The 21506-nt window shown below is 48.7% G+C and overlaps 1 protein-coding gene across 2 annotated transcripts in view; it reads right to left on the bottom strand.

Annotated features, from left to right (window-relative positions):
* RASGRF2 (Ras protein specific guanine nucleotide releasing factor 2) overlaps positions 1-21506 on the bottom strand; it is a 237864-nt gene that overhangs the window by 102257 nt on the left and 114101 nt on the right. The gene's annotated exons all lie outside the window — the stretch shown is intronic.

The following is a 21506-nucleotide window of genomic DNA, read 5'->3' as shown; positions in this document are numbered from 1 at the left end:
CAGAAAATATCAAGGTTATAGATAAATTAGTGTAAGCATATACTATTATAATCACAATAAAATGCATGACAGGCTCGTACTGCCCCCTTTGCAGTTAACAAATATTTAGTGGCAGGAAGATCATTAATGAGTATGTTATGCAAGTGTATTTTACAGTTCTAAAATAATTCCAACAAACCCCATTTAATAGCTGTGAACATTAAAATACATTCTCTTTATATTTTGTTCTATGCTATTCTGAAAGTTGTCAGAACTTCTTATTAAATAAAACTCAGAAACAATTATCCTATAGATGGAGGTAAAGAACAGAAGCCATATACAGATGTTACATTTGTAGCGCTAAATATGCCGTTGTAGTGCTATAAAAAGCAAGCACTGAAAAATGGATGAAAGGACTACAGTCTGTTACCTCTTTCAAGGAGGAACTTCTTGGTAGTGCTACATTTTCTAGTGCAATATATAATACCTGTAGAGTTACATGTAATGCTATAGGGGTCTCTACGACGCTCTAGCTCAGAGGTTTTCAGCCTTTTAAAATAAATGTACCCCTCGTGGCCAGATGTGGAGTGGGGCGGGGGAAGAGCGTCCATGTGTGAGCTCCCCCCAACCCTGGCCACCCAGCCAGGCAGTGCCTGTATGGCCTGCAGAGGGGTGCCACTGCCCTCGCCCTGCCCCAGCCCTGCTCCTGGGAGACAGTGATATGGGGTGGCGGATGGCAGCGCTTCATCCCCACCTGCCCATGCATACCTGCAAGGGCCTTCCCAAGTACCCCTGCTCTAGCTTCTCACAGCCCTCTGCTTACCTTCTGCCCCTCAAAGGGGGAAGGAGGGTGGGAGGTAGAGTTGCTGGCTCCCTGATAACTTGCCCTGCTGGGATCCTGTTACAGCCACTGCTCTAAAAACCCACTGCAAGAGCTGCCAGCTGATCACTGACAACCTGTCTCCTTCCTCTACAAGGGAAGGCTGTCAGTGATCAGGCTCTCCTGGGGGAGGAGGTTCCAAGACGCATCTCCTTTTCACCTCTTGGTTGGAAAGCGCAGAGCTCTACATTTTTAGTGTTTTACAAATGCTCCCTCCAGACATTACATTTGTCCCCAGATATATACAAGTGTCCTAAAACAAACGGTAACATACCAGACATTAAAGGAATCTATCCCAGGATAAAAATGACCGATCCACCACAAAAACAGTCTGGCCAGGTAGAGAAACCCCTACAATCCCCTAGTACTCTGCTCTCCCTATTGATACTCTCTGCTCTCCCTGATGGCTGTTCACTCTATATAGTTCACCAATGTGCTCAGTTCCCAGGCTATGCACGCTTTAGTTAAAGGTCCTGGCACATGCACAGGTTGGGAGCCAAGCACACCACTGGCCAGTGTGCTGCAGTCCCGAGCACAGACACGTTGGTAAATGTTGTGACGTGTCTGCAGCCCCAGAGTCCAGACTGGCTGGTGATCTGGCTCTCAGCTGCAGGTATTCCTAGTAAAGGTCCCAGACTGCCTGCTGCACAGGAGTCAGGTTGCCAGTCAGTGATGATCCTGACCCCTGAGCTGCAGGTATGGGATACTTTACAGGGTGAGAGATCTCTCTGCAAGCAACAAAAGGGGCTAAGGGAGGAGGCTTGTGCCTAGGAACTTTAAAGGGCTCCTGGGCAGCCCAAAACTGGCTACAGCTGGCTTTTGGGCTACTGACCCACTGACAGGTTCCCAGGAAGATGGGAGAGCCCTGTTGCCCCTAGCAGGATAGCATGCTTTTGTGGGACACCACCCAGGGGGCTTGGAACATGTGGCTACTCACAGCACTTTATTTTTAGCAGTGTAAGAAACTTTGGAGCACTAAAGAGAATCTGGAAAGCACCTGGAGACAATCTTTATATGGCTACAAATGAACTCCTGTCCATAACCTGAGAAAACAAGTAGGCTACTTCACAGGCACCCATGAAAAAACTACAGCAAAATTCACAAATAAATAACACGATACAAACCAACAAGTGCTAAATTCTCACTTTGAAAATAGCTTCATCATGATTTTGCAGCACCTCAGAATAAGCAGTGGAACGAACGCAAATGTGTTCTCAATACAATGTGTCAAGTAAAGAAGAGAGAGTCCTTCTTAAGCCATTCCATGCAATAATAAAAAATAGCTAATATAAATGAAGCAGAGCAGATTTAAGGCATAGTTTTGTTAAGAAGAATTCTAAATGAACAGCCATAATTATAAGTTGGCAGAATGGCTTATCCAAATGAGGGTGGATGGGTGGGGAGTAAATTTATCAATTATAATTTACATTAAATTTGAAAAAGTGCACCTCCTGCAATGAGAATACTTAAATACAAGTTTTAAAATGACAGTATCAACAGCAGCTTGCAGAAATACAGAAAAAAAATTTGGAAATTCAAGGAATTCCCTTTTAGATGAAATACGGGCCACACTCAAGAAAAGGAGGTAGGTAACCTGCCAACACAAAACCAAAATCATGGAAATTGTACAGCCATAGTGGACACAGATAAAGCCTATTTCCCTACCTGACATTTGGCAGATAATGAGTAAAAAAGCTAACTGACACTAGGTAACTACCGATTACTTGTTATTAAAAATAAGTTTGTACATTAAGGAAATAATAAGTAGCACATTGTATGCCCACTGCTACCCATCACTTCACAGAAGCAGGGGTTTCCATAGTCCATTCCCCTTCCTTTAAACTGCTATGACAAAACAACGTTCATCCCACAATGCCCGTAGGGAATGGGGATCATTGCAAAGTAGCAGTATAATGTGAGGCTCTTTCTATTTCCAGTGTTTCATAGTTGGTAGGGTTGGAAGGGACCTAAGCAGATCATTTAGTCTGACCTCCTGCCATGGGCAGAAAAGGATGCTCAGGTCAAATGACCCCAGCTAGGTGGCTATCTAGCCTCCTTTTAAAGACCCCCAGGGTAGGGACAAGCACCACTTCTCTTGGAAGTTGGTTCCAGCTCCCAGCTGCCCCGACTGTGAAGTAGCGCCTCCTGATGTCTAGCCTGAATCTACTCTCAGTCAACTTATGGCCGTTATTCCTTGTTACCCCTGGTAGTGCTTGGGGGAAACAGGGACTCTCCCATTGCCTGCTGGTCCCCCTTGGCAAGTTTATAGGCAGCCACCAGATCCCCTCTCACCCTTCTCTTGTGGAGGCTGAACAGGTTCAGGTCCCGTAGCCTCCACTCATAGGGCCTGCCCTGCTGTCCCCAGATCATGCGAGCGGCCCTCCTCTGGACCTTCTCAATGCTGTCCACATCCCTCCTGAAGTGCAGCACCCAGAACTGGACGCAGTACTCCAGCTGCGGCCTGACCAGTGCCGCACAGAGGGGGAGGATCACCTTCTTGGACCTGCTTATGATGCATCTGTGGATGCATGACAAGGTGCAGTTAGCCCTCCTGACCACGTCCCCACACTGGCAGCCTATGTTCATCTTGGAATCAGTAGTGATTCCAAGATCCTTTTCTGCCTCTGTGCTGATGAGAAGGGAGTTCCCCAGCCTGTAGGTATGCTGCTGGTTCTTCCTTCCCAGGTGCATCTTTCACTTGTCCGTATTGAAACCCATCCTGTTCTCACCTGCCCACCTCTGTAACTTGTCCAGATCTAGTTGTAGCCTGTCCCTCTCTTCTAGCATGCTCACTTCTCCCCACACCTTAGTGTTATCTTCAAACTTGAACAAGGTGCTTTTCACCCCCTCATCCAAATCACCAATGAAAATATTGAACAGTGCGGGCCCGAGGACCGAGCCCTGGGGAATCCCACTGCCCACATCCCTCTAGGCCAATGTTGTCCCCATTTTCAAAAAAGGGAGGAAAGAGGACCCGGGAAACCATAGGCCTGTTAGTGTCACCTCGGTCCTGGGAAAGCTCTTTGAGAAAATTATCCAGGAGCACATCTGCGAGGGGCCAGCAGGGGAGTTTATGCTTAGGGGCAATCAACACGGGTTCATTAGAGGTAGGTCCTGTCAGACCAACCTGGTGGCCTTCTATGACCAGGTCACAAAAGCCTTGGACACAGGTGTTGCGGTGGATGTAGCCTTGCTGGACTTTAGGAAGGCCTTTGACACTGTCACTCACCCCATCCTCATTAAAAAATTAGGCATCTGTGGCATCGATGCCTACACAGTCAAATGGGTTGCAAATTGGCTGGAGGGGTGCACCCAGAGAGTGGTGGTGAACAGGTAATTTCCCTGTGACTTTCTTCTGGCCTTTCTCTGCTTTCCTGCTGCCCTCCCGCCTGCTGATTTTCCTGTGATTTTCTGCTGTTTTCAGGCTTCCCTGACACCTTCTGCAGTCATCCCCCCCCTCCCCTGCAGCTTCTCAGCTCCTCATGGCTGTCCTGTAGTTTTCTCCAGCAGCTGGAGCCTTTCTCCAGCTCCCAGCACCTCCTGCCACTCCCTACAACTTCTCTAGCTGCCCCAGAGCCATCCTCTGCTTCCCCACATCCAGAGCCCCTCTTTAACACTCACATTTTCCCTTAGTCTCATTTTTCCCCCTCCCCATCTACATTTTCAGCTCCCCCGTAGCTCTGGCTCCAGTCCCAGACTCTGTGCCGGCATGCCTCCCTGTTCTGCAGGCTTTGGGCATTGTCTTTTAATCGATTAAGATCAATTAACCTAAAGTTACCCCCGAGCCTCAGCTCTTCAGCCCAGACCCCTGTAGTCTATCGGTTCTAATCTCGGTCCTGGTAACTCCCTACACTTCTGTTTTCTTACCTTAACCTTTCCCCAGGTATCCCAAATACACCAAGCACATACATACATACATATCACAATACCCACCTTAGGAACTCACTTGTATGTGCTGGTGGGTGGTATGTGTGTAAATTAGTGAATATATATATAGATAGATAGATAGATAGATAGCATTGTGTGTGTGTGTGGTATATGAATTAGTAATCCACGTATGTGTATTGAATGTGCAGGTGTTGGTAACTGGTAACTAATTCTGTCTACTTTTGGTGTGTGTAGCGTCTATGGGCTTAAACTGGTGATAGGTATCCATGAACCTAAACTAGTTATTTTGAACGTGCGTGTATCTGAGTTGCTAGTGTAAGTGGTGTGTGTGCGCGTGTGTATATATATATATGGCATTGTGTGCATGATATATGAATTAGTGATCTGTGTCTAACTTCTGGGGTGTATAGTGTATGTGCTTGAATTGGTAATAGGTATGCATGTGACTAGGCTGGTTCGGATGTGTATGTGCCTGAGCTGGTAGTGTGCGTGTGTATGCACTGATTGATTTGTGTGTTTCTTTATGTGCATTGTGTTACACCCTCCTGTCTAACAGCGCAATATTGAGATCCTGAGGGTTGGCCTGACCCCACAGAACAACACTCAGACTACTGCACCTGGCAGCACAGTCTGGGGAGAAGATAAGCAGCCAACTGTGGTGAAAGAAGGTTAGGGGCCATTTAGAAAAGTCGGATATATACAAATCCATGGGGCTGGATGGGATGTACCTGACTGTGCTGAGGCAGTTGGCTGATGTGACTGCAGAGCTGCTGATCATCAGAGGTCCTGGACAATTGGAAAAGGACAAATATAGCATCCATATTTAAGGAAAAGGAAAAGGAGGATCCAGGGAACTACAGACTGATCAGCTTCACCTCAATTGCTGGAAAAATCATGGAGTAGAAACTCAAGGAATCCATGTCTAAACACAGGTAGGAGAAGAAGATGATTAGGAACAGTCAGAATGGATTCACAAAGGGCAAGTCATGCCTGTCTAACCTGATTGCCTTCTATGATGAGATGATTGGCTCCATGGATGTACAGAGACCAATGGATATAGATTTCAAAGATTTCATAGACATTAGGGCTGGAAGGGACCTTGGAAGATCAAGTCCAGCTCCCTGCCCCAACGGCAGGAAGTCAGCTGGGGTCAAAGAATCCCAGCAAGATAAACGTCCAAATGTCTTTTAAAGGAGTCCAGAGTAGGTGCTTGCACCACCTCTAGAGGCAGTCTGTTCCAGGCCTTGTGGGAGTTCTTTACATCCAGTTCCAGTTCTTTTTTATCTCCAGCCTGAAACAGTCTTGTGACCATTTGACCTTGATCTCCCTTGGGGCTCTCTGGTAAACAGGCATTTCCCCAGATCCTGATGTACACCCTTTATATAGTTATAAGCAGGCACTGAGTCCCCCTGAGCCTGCGCTTTTCCAGGCTGAAGCGTCCCATAGCTCTCAGCTTCTCTTCATAAGGCCTGTTCTCCTTCCCTCTCATAGTATGCATGCCTCTTCTCTGGACTCTCTCAAGCTTCTCCACATCCTTTTTAAATTGTGGAGCCCAGAATTGGGTACAGTATTCCAGCTGTGGCCTCACCAAGGCCAAGTACAGTGGGAGGATGACATCCTGGGATTTGCTTGAGAAGCATCTATGGATGCAAGCCAGAGTTTTGCTCGCTACATCAGCTACAACATCGCATTGGTGACTTACATTCATCTTGTGGTCAACATGACCCCCAAGTCCCTTTCGGCCGTGGTGCTAGCAAGCGCAACACTGCCCAGCCTATAAGCTTGCTGTGGGGGGGGTTTCCCAAGGTGGAGTACCTTGCATTTTTCAGTGTTGAACACCATCGGGTTTTCATCTGCCTGTTTTCTGAGCCTGTCTAGGTCAGCCTGGATCACTATCCTATTCTCAGGTGTGGATGCTTTAGCCCAAAGTTTGGTGTCATCAGCGAACCTGCCCAGTCTGCTTCTGACACCAATGTCTACATCATTAATAAAGATGTTAAAGAGTATAGGCCCAAGGATGGAGCCTTGAGGGACCACACAGGTCACGGCATACCACGATGATTTACTTCTATTACCATTCTCTGGTCTGATCTCGGAGCCAATTCCCCAGCCATCAGGCTAAGGCCTCAGTTGGCCAATTTTTCCATGAAGAAATCATGACCAGATGGAAAGCTTTTTTAAAATCGAGATATATGACATCTTCTCCCTTGTCCAGGTGATATGTTACCTGATCATAGAAGGAGATGAGATTGGTCAGGCAAGACCTACCCACAACAAACCCATGCTGACTATCCCTCAGTATGTTGCCATCGGCCAGTCTGTTAAGGATGGCCTCTTTGATAATCTTTTCTAAGACCTTCCGCAGGATAGAGCTCAGGCTGATGGGTCTGTAGTTTGTCGGATCCACTTTCCTTCCTTTCTTGAAGATAGGCACCACACTGGGCTTCTTCCAATCTTCGGGCACTTCACCAGAGTGCCAGGAGTTCTCAAAGATCCCTGCCAGGGGCTGAGCTATGATGCTAGCCAGCTACTTGAGTACCCTGGGATGCAGACTGTCAAGGCCAGCTGACTTGAAGGTGTCCCACCTCTCAAGGTGTTCCTTCACGAGGCCAGCATTGATGGAGGGTAAGGAATCTCCCTCACCTGGGCTTCCCTGTCCAGTAATGGGCAGGGGCGTCCCATGGGACTAGTGAAAGACCAACGCAAAGTACCCATTTAGCAAGTTGGCTTTTTCCTGGGCGTCAGGTGTCAGCTATCCCATCTTGTTTAGCAGAGGTGCAATGTTGCCCTTGCTTTTCCTCTGGTTCCCCACATATCTAAAAAAGGACTTTTTATTGTCTGTGATACATGTAGCCAGTTGGAGTTCAGTTGCAGCCTTGGCTTTCCTGGTTCACTCCCTACAGGTCTGGACCAGTGCAGAGTACTCCTCTGGGGTATATCCAGCCTTCCATCATTTATAGGTCTTTCTTTTTAGACACAGGAGGTCCACAAGTTCCCTGCAGAGCCAAGGGGGCTACTGTGCCCTTCTGCTGCCTTTCCTCTGAGACAGGATAGACATTGCTTGTGCTTTCAGAATCGTTCCCCTTGAGGAGCAACCACTCATCCTGAACTCCCCTCCCATTCGGGTCGTGGTCCCTTAGGGCTTTGCCACAAGCCTCCTGAGCTTGTCAAATTCAGCTTTCCCGAAGTTGACTTCTACGTTGCTGATTGACTTGTCAGCTTTACAGTGGATAGCGAAGGTGATCAGCTCATGGTTACTGTCTCCCAGTTTCCCTTCGAACATTAAGTTGCTGACTAGATCATACCCCATTGCCAGTACCAGGTCAAGCAGCGCTTTGCCTCTTGTCAGTCCACAGACTTCTTGAGTCAGATAGAGCTTGTCCACACATGTGAAGAAGCTTTGCGACCTTTCGGATTTGGCCAATGGTTCTTCCCACGAGATGTCTGGGTAGTTGAAGTCTCCCATGACAACAATGCACCAGCAGCATGCAGCTTCAGCCAGTTCCCTGGCAAATTCCTGGTCGAGCTCCTCATCCTGATTAGGAGGTCTGTAGTAGACTCCTACCATTGTGTTCCCTGTGCCATGTTCAGCATGGATTTTAACCCAGAGAATCTCCAGTTGTCCAGCCTAGATGCCAATGCCAGCTTGCAGGGACATGTAGCTTTCCTTGACATAGAGAGCTATACCCCCACCCCTTTTGCCTACATGATCTCTCCTGTACAAGGTATAGCTGTCTATACCTGTGGCCGTCATAGGTGGAGTCCCACTAGATCTCCGTTATCCCTATGAGACTGTAGTCATTCTTGTTTAGCAGGAGGACAAGTTCCTCCTGTTTATTCCCCAAGTTCCTGGCACTGGTGTACAGGCACGTAAGTATCCCATTGGAGACCCTAGTCTTCCCTACACATTGTTCCGGGGCTGGGGTATGGGTGGGTTCCCTTAAGTGCCTTAGCTTGCTGGATTTGCAAAAGTTGCCCAGTGGGATTGCTGTGGTGGTAGTCCCCCCATCCTCCGGCAGGCTTAGTTTAAAGCCTGGTCAAGCAGGTCAGCCATTCTGGCTAAGAGCCTCCTCACCAGTGATGTGAGGTGGAGACCACCTCTTCCCAGCAGATCGCTGCCTCTCTCACCAAAGAGCGGATTATGACCATGGAAGTCAAAGCTTTCACAGTGACACCAGTGCCGCGGTCTCTGGTTAACTACCTTGTTCCCCTCTCCCTCCTCAGCCCATGACACGAAACTGGGAGGATCAAGAAAAACACCACCTGTGCCACCAACCCCCTAAGCCCCACTTCCAAAACCTTGTAGCCTCTCATAACCCAGCTGGGATTGCTCTGAGCCACGTCATTTATGCTCACATGGATAAGGAGCATAGGGTAGTAGTCGGTGGGCCAAATGAGCTTTGGGATCCTCTTGGCTACATTGCAGATATGGGCTCCCAGGAGGCAGCAGACCTCCTGGGCTAATAAAATGTTGTGGCAAATTGAGACATATATGGTATGGTATACCTTGATTTTAGCAAGGATTTTGATACAGTCTCCCATAACATTCTCACAGGCAAGCTAAGGAGGTATGAGTTGGATGAATGGACTGTAAGGTAGATAGAAAATTGGCTGGATCATTGGGCCTAGAGAGTAGTATTCAATGGCTCGATGTCTAGTTGGCAGCCAGTATCAAGTGGAGTGTTCCAGAGGTCGGTCCTGGGTCTGGTTTTGTTCAATAACTTCATCAATGACCTGAGTGCACCCTCAGCAAGTTTGCAAATGACAGCAAGCTGGGGGGAGTAGTAGATACACTGGAGGGTAGGGCTAGGATTCAGAGTGACCTAGACAAATTGGAGGACTAGGCCAAAAAGAAATCTTATGAGGTTCAATGAGGACAAATGCAAAGTCCTGCTCTTAAGATGGAACAATCCCATGCATCAGTACAGGCTGGGGGCTGACTGGCTAGGCAGCAGCTTTGAAGAAAACAACCCGGGATTACAGGGGCCAATAAACTGAATATGAGCCAACAGTGTACCCTTGTTGCCAAGAAGGCTAACAGCATATTGGGTTGCACTGGTAACAGCGCTGCCAGCAAATCAAGGGAAGTGATTGTTCCCCTGTATTCTGCATTGGTGAAGCTACTTCGGGAGTACTGTGTTTACTTTTGGAGACCCCACTACAGAAAGGATGTGGACAAGTTGGGTAGAGTCCAGCAGAAGGCAACAAATATGGTTAGGGGGCTGGAGCACATGACTTATGAGGAGAAACTGAGGGAACTTGGTTTAGAGAAGACTGAGAGAGGATTTAATAGCATCCTTTAGCTAACTAAAGCGGGGTTCCAAAGAGGATGGAGCTAGACTGTTCTCAGTGGCAGCAGATGACAGAATAAGAAGGAATGGTCTCAAGTTGAAGCAAGGGAAGTTTAGATTGGATATTAGGAAAAACTCTCTAGGAGGGTAGTAAAACACTGGAACAGGTTACCGAGACAGGTTGTGGAATCTCCATCCCTGGAGGTTGTTAAGACCCAGGTAGACAAAGCCTTGACTGGGATGATATAGTTGGTGATAGTCCTGCTTTGAGCATGGGATTGGACTAGATGACCTCTGAGGTCCCTTCCAACCCTAATTTTCTATGATTCTAAGATCAACCCATACTTTACTGTTTTAATTTGCAGTGTATAATAAGAAAACATATGACATCAATCTAGGCTAGGAAATGTGCCGTGGGTAGCTCATCTGGGTGAAATTCTGCAATCCCCCTGATATCAGAGCAATTATCACCAATGTAAGAAAGAAGAAGTTAGCCAATTACATGTAATAAACAGTATATTTCTCTAACAGTGTGGTGCGATGATAAAAATCTTCTATTAGATAATATGCTTTTAAGTCCACCCTACCAAGTACAAAATTACAGCTCTAACTCAATACAATCCCAGTGGAAATTAGACAATTATGGCCTAATCCAATGTCTAATTTGAATTTTGTAAAATAATCTAATTAAGTACAGTGAGATAACATTGCCTGGCCTACTCTCCCATATTGCTAAAGTATGAATTGATGTTATTGTTTGGGTTTGCTTTTTTATATCAAAAAGAAAGTGCATTTCTTACAACATGCAAAAGCAAACATACTGCAACCATTCATCTTTAACATAAAAGCCAGGTGACTTAGACCAGGACGTACCACCTTCTTGCGCAGACTGCTCAGCAGAATTTCAAAGAACAGTCAGCTTCAAGAACATGGGAACTGGAGGCTCAACTTGACTGGGCATTACCCAAGAACCATTTTTATTGTGTAAAGTTCTGAGTAGATCTTAAATGTAAACCTTGCTATGCTACGCTACTCACTAATAAAATTTGTCATGACAACAGTGCCTAAGCTTGTTGTTTTACTAATGACTGCTTAATCACCTTTACCCTAGATGATAACTTGTCAGTTTAAAAGATTTCTTGTTAAACAATATGCTATGTTCTGCACTGACAACTCCTTTGCTTAAAACTCCATTAAATACATCACCAGGGAATTTATTTAAATGATCCATTCAGCAGGGAGAACAGGTTATGCTTCAGTCAGTTTTGTTATTTTAGATCTAGATAATCTTTTTCTTATTTCTTTTTTGATTATGTCAGTTCTCTCTATTATCTTGTTAGAAAACAACAAAATACATTCTGCTTGGAATTACAATATTTCTAATGGAGATGCATAAACTGTAAGCTAACACAGAGTTTGATATCATGGTAGTGTTAGAGTGATGTCTAACTTTATTCCAACTACACAATTAGTCCAATAACAGATATCACCTAAAAAAGTCCATACTATCATTCTAAACAGGCAATGAAATAAAATGATATAATTTTGCATTGTCTTATCCTATATTTATCTCAACTATTTCTTGTAAAGAGCATTCATTAATTTCTGCTTCAACTCAGGAAAGAACTCATCAGGGCTGTGTGAAATTTCAGCCGCTATTTCGTTTCAGATTCAGACATTTCAACCGTTGAAACACCAAATCTGAAATTTAAAGCAGGTGTCCAAAACAGCTCCAAAATGAACCAGGCCACCTGAAACATTTCAGAAATTTTCTGAAACAATTCAGATATTTCCAAAACGTTTTGGATGTTTCGGAGCTGTTTCAAGCTGTTTTGGGGGTGGGCTTGCAGGGAAAAGGGTGTGGGGGCGGGGAAGAACTGCTCTGATATTGACATCTGTAGCTGGCCAGTGACAATGATCTCTCCCTGAGGCTCTTCCAATCCCAGTGCTCTGGGGGCGGGACAGAGAAGCAGCATAAAAAGCTGTGTTTGTGAACCAGTGTGCAGCATTGCTGCAGACCAGCGTGAACTGTGTCTGCCATTTTGCAGCTGTGTCTGTCTCAGCAGGAACTGAGAGCACTGCAGCATAATTCTGTAAGCTTGCAGTTTGGTAGTGCCTTGCTATCAAGTTGTAGCCATTTGCCAATCCTTTCCTATTTATTTACCCTTGCCTACCCTTCCCCCAAAATCCTGTTATTTGTTCTTATTTTTCCCCCCAAATGAAAAGAAAGCAGTGCTTTGCTTGGAAAGCACTCAATATACGTACATTTAATTTTATTACACACACACACACACACACACACTTCCAGCACGTGAAATATGAAGCGTGTTGGAAAGGCAGATGCCAGGTCTTCTGGCCAGGGAAGGAGAGGGAGCAGAGGGAGAGCTGTAGGTCCCATCCCCCCCCAAACTTAGAGGCAGCCTGTTTCCTAGCACTAGCAAGCATGAGGCTTCTTCTGATGCTAGAGGCAGCAAGGACCAGTACCTGCATCTGCTCCCCCTCCAATAACACCAGCCATAATAACCCCCAGAACCACCAGCATGACAAGCAGCACCAGCATGTCATTGACAGTCTCCTCCACCCCCATTTCAGTTCCTAGCCTGAGCCTTCCAGTTACAGAGGAGCTGGATCTGGAAGTAGGGGACCTGAGTGCCCTAGCAAAAGAAATTTTGGGGGCTGAGGGTGAATCTGAGTTTGTGCTCCACCCCCCTCCAAGTTCCCCTAAAGGCAGGTCTCTTTCCCCAGAAGGCACTTCGGAGGAGGCTGAGGTAGAGGTTGTAGAGACAAGTGGCTCAGCTAAGACGTTTTGTTGTGCCTCTGCCTGCTGAGGGGGATCAGGCAGGATCCACCCCTGGATCCCAGAAGCAAGGGATAGTGTGGTGTGGGATCATTTTGAGGTGGCAGATGATCCCAAGTATGCTACCTGCCTGCACTGCTGATGTCAGACCAGCTGGGGCAAGGAAGAGAAACACTACAGCACCACAGGGATGCTGATGCATCTCTGCAGGCACCACCCTATTGCCTTCAGCCTGGCACCAGTGGGAGTGTGCCCAAAAAGAAGTCCCTCTCTCCCTCCAAAGCCTCTGTCCCCCCAAAGCAGAGGCAGGCCACCCTAGAAAAGTAAGGCAAAGACAGGCAGAAAGGGGAGTGCATTGCAAATGCTAGCGAGATCACCCAGAGCATTGGGGAGATACTTGCTCTGGATGGCCAGCCCTTCTCCCTAGTTGAGTGGCCAGGGTTCAGGCAGCTCATGGCACTCATTGCCCCATCCTACCAAGTATCCACACACACCACCTTCAGCAGGATGGTGGTGCCCTCCCTGTATGAGGCATGCAGGGAGTACTTGAGGGAAGAGCTGTGCAAGGCAGGTCCGCAGGTGGCCTTGCACTTCATCTCGAACATCTGGAACAGAGGTGGGGAGATCATGCCTACCTCTTGTTCACAGGGCACTGGTGCCATGAGTCAGGCTGTTGGTGGGCTCTACTTAAAGCTGAGGTGATGGATGAGTCCCACATGGCAACCAAGATCATGGGGACCATGAACCGCATGGTGCAGGGGTGGCTCGTTGGGCAGGGCAAGCTCACCTGTGAGTTCATGGTAACTGACAAAGGGGCCAACATGGGCAAAGCAGTCTGTGATCCCAACTTTGAAGGGGATCCACTTTCCCATGCCAGCACTCCCAGCACCAGCATGTCTCCTCCACGCCAGTCACTGCCAATGTGGGCCAAGGGCATGGCTTCCATGCTGGGGTCCAGCCATACCAGATCCCAGCCTCAGGCAGGTAGCGCCGAGGCTTCAGTGGCTACCTATCTCACCAAGGACATGGAGCCACTAGACTGCGACCCCTTGGCCTATTGGGCAACCTTCAGCCAGATGTGGCAGGATCCGACCATAGTTGCCCAGGAACACATGTCCTGTCCACTGACCAGTGTTCCAAGCTAGAGGGTGTTCAGCATTGCTGCAGATATCGTGACATCTCACCGCACCTCCTTGAATCCTGGTATGGTGGAGAAGCTGGTGTTCCTCAAGGTGAATCTCCCACTGCTGGGATTCCCCAAGCTCCACCTGCAAACTGAGTAAGTTCCACCCTCCTCACTCTGTCTGCACCTATTTCTTTTTTTTTTTTTTATTAAACCTTTTAATGCCCTGCTCTCAGACCTGGAGACGGCACTCACTGCATCACCAGCCTGCAGAGGAAGAACATGTCCCTGATGAGCTCCTATGACCAGACAAACTTGGAGGTATGGGCTGGGGCTATGGGGAAGGAGGAGACCCCAGGTCCTGGGCATGACCACTAAAACTGCACCCACCCAAGGTTGGGAGGCCTGGTGAGACTGCCAGCAGCACAGCAGCCCCAGGAAATGTCAGGACTGAGGATCTCCCTGGTGAAAGGCAGGTAGGAGGTGCCATAACCCCCAGCCATCACACACATGCACAGTCCTGGCTTGGGAAAGCCCAGACCCCTAAGATCTTTGAGAGGCCTGAGGCTTGCCAGCTGCAGTGCAGTGGTGAGCTTAGCTGCCTAGGATGCTATCTGTGAGGCATGGGCTTTCAGGTTTAAAACCCTTCATGGGTCTGAGGAAGCATCTAGTTGGTGTGTGTGTGTGCTCTTCCTGGATGGAAGGAATAGTAAAGAAGCCAGAAGCAGGCAAGAAAGCCAGTCATGAAAATGTAAACTGAGGCATCGGGGCATGGTGAGAGACAGGCTGGGAGGGAGGGGCAGGGGTGAAGGGGTATGTAGCAGGTAAAAGTGGGGAGGTACCTGCTACCTGGGAAGTCACATGTCAGGCAGATTGTAGTATGTCATAAATCCAATGTCTATATTGAGTCCATGAGTTTCTGCATCTAGGAGGTTGAAGAAGTGAAGGCATAGGCCTGTCTGTGAAAAGTGGTTTGTAAATTCCCTTTGAAGATCAGGACTGACAGACTGGAGATAGAGTGGTTTTCTTGTGAGAAATGTGCTCCCACAAGTAGCTGGGTATTTTTGTCTTTGATACCTTCCAGTGTGTAATTTGTGCAGGTACTGGAGATTTGTTGGCAGGTTTTGAATTTCTTGTCATGGCATGGTCTGGATCCATTCGGTGTGTTTTGGGCTATAGAAAGTTGGCTTCTGGTGATGAGGTTAGTGAGGTTTGGTGCTTGTTTGAATTTACAAACAACTTTTCAACTTTATTAACCTCCTAGATACAGAAACTTATGGCCTCAATATAGACACTGGATTTATGACACACTACAACCTGACATGTGACTCCCCAGGTAGCAGATGCAGGTGCCTCTCCTCCCTCCCCCCCTCCTCCCCCACCCCCATCTCTCACTCCCTGATGCCTCAATTTTCATTTTCACTGTTTCACTCACTGGCTTCCTTGCCTGCATTGCATGCTAGCTTCTGGCTTCTTTACTATTCCTTCCATCCAGGAAGAGCACACACACACCAACTAGATACTTCCTCAGCCTGACAAAGGGTTTTTAAACCCAAAAGCTTGCAAAGAAGAATTTTTCCAACTATTCCATTGGTATAATAAAAGATATCAGACTGACCCTAAAAACCTTGTCTAGGCTATGTCCTTAGACCAACACAGCTACAACCTACACCGCTAAACACACACAACACGAATTTTGCTTTCAGAAGTTTGAGGTGCAGTTTCACAGAAACCCCTGCACCACTCTGCCTGAAACCTGGCAGGCCTTCCTCATGCCCGCACAAGGGGCTATATATGTGGCAGGACAGGTGCTATTGTTAATGAGGGTGGCCATTTAAATGCTTTCAGAGCTGGAGACAGCAGTTTAAATTCTCACCAGCCAGCAAGGGAAGAATATCTCCTTGCTGAGCTCCTGTGCCAGGAAGAACTTGGAGGTATAAGGACTGGGGCTATATGAGGAGGAAGAAACTCCACATCATCCTGGGCATGACCTAAAACTGCACCCTGCCAGGGTCAGGAGGCCTGGGTGGGACTGCCAGTGGTGTGGCAGCCGCAAGAAATGCAAGTCGAGTAGGAGCAGGAGGCACCTGATAACCTCCAGCCGCCGGACAGTCCTGGTTGGGGAAAGCCCAAACCTGTAAGATCTTTGAGGGGCCTGAATTTACTGGTTGCAGTGGAGTTGTGATGGTGAAAACAGGGGCTACCATCCCTGCAGTTTTCACCCTGCTGCGCCTTTACACACACACAAAGTCACACACATCGTAAGTTTTGCTTGCCAACAGCCTGAGATGCAGTTTTCCAGAAACCCCTGCACCTATCTCCTTGACACCTGGCAGGCTTTATGATCTCAGCAGGGGCTAGTGTCCCTACAAGTTTCATCCAAAGCAGGCAAGAAATGACAAGGTTATAGGCAGTTTTGTGATTTCCCATTATAGCCGTTGGCCAAAACAACAAAACACCGTTGAAATTCCGAAGCAGCTCCGAAACAGTTTCGGCTGAAACAAAACAGGATAGCAATTCAAAACACCAAAACAAATCAGTGTCCCTCTGAAACATGAAATCCAAAATGAAACGAAACACAGCTGTTTCGGACAGCCCTACAAAAATGTCAAAACAAAACACTGTCCTTCCAAAATGCCGAATCTGAAACTGAAATGAAACACAGGTGTTTCGCACTGCCCTAGAACTCATGCCTGTGCTTGATCTGTGCTTGTAAGGGAGTTAAGTACATGCTTAAGCCTCCTTTCTAAATAAGGATGCTTTCCTGAATTGGAATTTATGTATATTGTGCTCCCATTAGAGAATTTAGTCACCAACACTATATTAATATAAAGTATAGTAACTTATACAGTTGTTTAGATTCTTGGTTAAAATTATTTGGAAAACTATTACACAGATTTGTCAAAAAAAATTCTTTGAATTTAACATTACAAGCACCTTACGAGCCATACTGCAATGGGAACTATAACAGGGTTCCTCCCCAGAGGTGACCATGAATCCCCTAAAATCCCCTTAGCCCTTGTCACTTCTACTTTCTTGGAAGCCATCTCCCCTTCAACTCTCCTGCCATGTTTTGCTGTAATTATGTCTCTATAAGAAGGGAGGCTGCTTCCTTTTAGGGCTAATTACGTGGCCTCCTTTTTTCCCCTCTTATAGTCAGGCCCACACCTATGTTACCAATCACTCCCTAATTCAGGCTAGGGTGACCACCTGTCCCTAATTAGGTGGGACAGTCCAAAAATATAAACATCAAGTCCCAGTCCCAGGCTGAATGACTCCAATACGTCATTTGTCCTGGATTCCCCTTGAAACCCTCAACTATTATCCCAGTAGCATGTTCCGGGATCTGAGTTTTCCGTTCACCATGAAAAAACACGGATTTTCTTCTCTGAAGGAGAAAAATTCAGGAAACTGTGGGTTTCCCCTTGCACGCTAGCAGTTTCAGCCTGGAAGGGGCTGTTTGGTACTGGGGAGAGCGGGACACATGCATGCAGCCAGCAATACAGCCCCAGGCAGCGGTAGAAAGCAGCTCCCCAGCTGCCTGCAGGTAAGTTTATGGCGGGGAGGGTGCTTAGGGGGAGTAGGGATTGCAGATTGAGATCCCCACAATGAGGGAGGGAGTGGGGCAGGGTTGGAGGCTGGGACTGGGGGCATTGCCCAGCCGGGGTAGTGTATGGGGCCTGGGGCTGAGGCAGGAATGCATGGCTGTGGGGCCTGGCTTGGGGAGTGGGATGGAGCCACAGGCAGTTCATTGAAGGGGCAGTATGGGGGGCTAGCTTCCTGCAGCTGTGCACTTATGGGAAGAGGGGCATGGAAGGGACATGTGCCCCCCCCAGATTTGCATATGGGGCAGGAGAAGGCTACCTGCTGTTGGGCTCAGGAGTTCTCACCCTGCTGTCCTCCCCCTGGGGCCTCTACAGCCCAATAGGTGATTCATAGTTTCATAGACACTAGGGCTGGAAGGGGCCTCAGAAGATCATCAAGTCCAGTCCCCTGCCCCAGGGCCAGGAAGTCAGCAAGGATCATCGGATCCCAGCAAGATAAACATCCAAATTTCTCTTGAAGGTGTTCAAAATAGGTGATTGAGCCACCTCCAGAGGCAGTCTATTCCAGACCTTGGGGGCTCGGACAGTAAAGAAATTCTTCCTTATGTTCAGCCTGAAATGGTCTTGGAGGAGTTTGTGACTGTTTGACCTTGTTATCCCCTGGGGCACTCTGGTGAGCAGACATTCCCCCAGATCCTGATGAGAGCCGCTGATAAACTTATAGGTGGCCATCAGATCACCCCTGAGTCTGTGGTTTTCCAGGCTGAAAAGTCCCATAGCTCTCAGCCGGTCATCATAAGGTCTGTTTTCCTGACCTCTGATCATGCGCGTGGGTCTTCTCTGGACTCTCTCAAGCTTCTCCATATCCTTTTTGAATTGTGGAGCCCAAAACTGGACTCAGTACTCCAGTTGTAGCCTCACCAAAGCTGAGTACAACAGGAGAATGACGTCCTGCAATTTGCTTGAGAAGCATCTATGAATGCAAGCCAGTGTTTTGCTCGCTTTACTAGCAGCATCATCACATTGAAAGCTCATGTTCATCTTATGGTCTATCATGACCCCCAGGCCCTTTTCATTTATAGTGCTATCATAGGACTGCCGAGCCTATAAGGATGCTGCAGGTTTTTCTTCCCAAGGTGGAGAAGCTTGCATTTTTTGGTGTTAAACACCATCAGGTTCTCATCCACCCATTTCCTGTCAAGGTCAGCCTGGATCACCCTTCTGTCCTCAGGTGTGAACGCTTTACCCCAAAGTTTGGTGTCATCGGCAAACTTGGCCAGTCCACTTCTGATACCAATGTCCACATCATTAATGAAGATGTTGAATAGTGTTGAGCCAAGGACAGAGCCTTGGGGGACCGCACTGGTCACAGCGCATCATGACAATTGACTTCCATCAACCACCATCCTCTGGGTCCAACCATGGAGCCAATTCCCTACCCAGCGGATCATGGTGAAGCCGAGGTCACAGTTGGCCAGTTTTGCTAGGAGGTGATCATGGGACCCAGCGTGGGAGGGAGGAGAGGTTCAGTGCTGCCACCACCACCTGGAGCCCCATGCTGCTGCAGTACTATGGCAAAGCACCCCCTGCCCACCCAGCAACTGTGGGGGTACACAACTCCATGCTGTTGCTACTGCTCCCACTACTGCAGGAGGGCAGGGGGTGTCTTGCTATGGCAGCACAGCTGGTGTGGGGCTTCCAGCGGTGGTGGCAGCACTGAGCCTCTCCACCCTCCCATACTAGGTCCCGCAGAGGCCCTGGAAGCAGGGTAGCACGGTAGAGGGCACTGAGCCCTGCAGTGGGCAGCCCACATCCTCCTCTGACTTGACATGGGCTCTGCTCAACTCTGCTCCAGCTGTGCTGCCCACAGGGGGTAGGGGCCAGGCGGGCATGTGTCCTGCCTTTGCTTTTTGAAAAGGTGGTCACTCAAGATCAGGGCTCCATTCACTGCCCATCCTGGGCTCAGGTCCTTGTCTTTTTCCACCCACACCTGGGCATTTTGCCCATCCTGGCTTCTCCCGGGCATGGCTTGGGGTCCCCAGCTTCCTGTAGGCACTGAACCCCAGGCTCTGTTTCCACCCTTCTCCAGCTGTGGCCCTCCTCAGCCTTTGATCCCTCTGCCTGGGCTCTGGCCCCTGGCCCTGCTCCTAAGCCATTTGAGATCTCTAGGATCCGTGGCCCCAGCAGTCTCCAGCTTTAGCCCTTCCTCAACCTTTGGCCCTTCCTGGGCTCTGGGGCTGTTCCTAGGCCACTTGAGCCCTTGCAGGCTATGGGCTTCCTGATCCTGGTTCTTGCCCCTCCTGGACTATAATGACCCTGCTCTCACCCCTCTCTGGCTGTGGCCCCCAGCTTTAGCCCCTATCCCTTGGGCTCTGACCCTTCTCCTGGGTCACTTGAGACTTCCTACAGTTGAGACCATTCCTATGGTCTCAATCCCTAAACCACCAGTCTTGTCTACCCCAGCTCAGGTGTTAATCAGGAGCCTTGCTCCAGCAATGGTGCTTAGGAGCTCTTCCTTCCACAGCTCTCAGGGCTAGACTACCCACTCAGCTCAAGCCCTGGGCTTATATCCGATTAGCCCAGCCCCTTTAGGTCATGTGTAGGGACCTACCAAATTCATGGCTGAAGTGGGCTGCACAGCAGTTCCTTTAATCTTGCAGGTTCCTCCACATTCCCCCCCATACCGATTGGTGAAGGGGCCCTGCTGCTCATTCTTGATCACCAAGGAGACAAAACCCACGGTTTTAAATTTTGCACTGTTTTTGTCTCCTGGCTAGTCAGCAGCAACCAGAAGGGCCACCAGGGCCCTTCAGCCAATCAACAATGGGGGGGGGGGGGGGGTGGGGGAACCCGCAAGCTTAAAGAAGCTACCGTGCAATCCAGTTCTGCTGTGAATTCAGTAGGTCCCTAATCACATGGGGCATATGTTGAAATTGGCCTTTAAAGAGGCTTAATTGCCCTTTTGCACCACTTTAATGGTGGCACCATTTACATCTGCAGTGGTGTTGTTTAAATTTTGTCACGCTGTACACGTGCGGTGACATATTCTGCTTTAAACAACTTTGTTACATAGCAAAGTGAAACACATCTAATGTATTATAGTTTGCTACGTAACAAATTGCAGTGATACATCCAGAGAAGGCAGCAGGAACAGTGCACATGGCACTGGAAGCCCAGGCATGCTCAGGTAAGTTTGGGCTTGGCAGGCTTCCAACGCCCCTTGCACCATCCCTGCCACCCTCTCCGGCCACCAGCACACCCAGCCACCCTCCTGCCACCTTCATGCACTGCTCCAGGGGCTAGCCAGGCTGTTGCTGGTGATCCCAGGCAGAAGGTATGATGCACAGGGCACTGGAAGCGTGCCAAGCCCGAGCTTCCCTGAGCAAGCCTGGGCTTCCAGCACCCTATACACTGTTGGATTGGGCTGGGTGCTGCCTGCTAGTTGAGGCAACACCTGCCTGCTAGCACCCTATTCAGGCAGCCCTCGAGGGACACTGCTGCTGCGGAGGGAAGCACCGGGCTGCCCCGCAGCTCAGGGGGCGTGTGACAGGGTGGCAGTTCTCACAAGCAGGCTCCACTGGAAAAAAAAAAGCAGCAAGGGGCCCTTTTATTTTTTTGCTGGTGCAGCCTATCCACCGCTCCCATGGCTAGGGGGTGAGCTGCTGGCAGGCCCTGAGTTGCGGGGGCTCAGACCTTCCCTCCACAGTGGCGGTGCCTCCCTGGTGGCATACCCCCCCCACTAGCAGCCTGCACAGGCAGTCCCGAGGTGGTGCCGCCTGCACGGAAGGAAGGATCGGGGCCCCCTTCAACTCAGGGGCTGCTTGGTTTGCCAGCAGTTTGGCCCCCCAGCTGCAAAAGACATGGGCAGGCTCTGGGAGAAAAAAAAAAAGTATTATGCCCCTTGCCACTTTCTTCATTTTTTTTTCTCAGCAAAGCCTGCCCGTCCGTGCGTACTGCCACTGGGTCATGCAGCCCTTGAGCTGCAGGGGACCCGTTCCTTCCC

This window comes from Crocodylus porosus, unplaced genomic scaffold (assembly GCF_001723895.1).
Source record: "Crocodylus porosus isolate Cpor-Errol unplaced genomic scaffold, CroPor_comp1, whole genome shotgun sequence".
In the NCBI taxonomy this organism is placed as follows: domain Eukaryota; kingdom Metazoa; phylum Chordata; order Crocodylia; family Crocodylidae; genus Crocodylus; species Crocodylus porosus.
The sequence above is the reverse complement of the archived record's forward strand: the minus strand, read 5'-3'. Positions and strand labels throughout refer to the sequence as shown.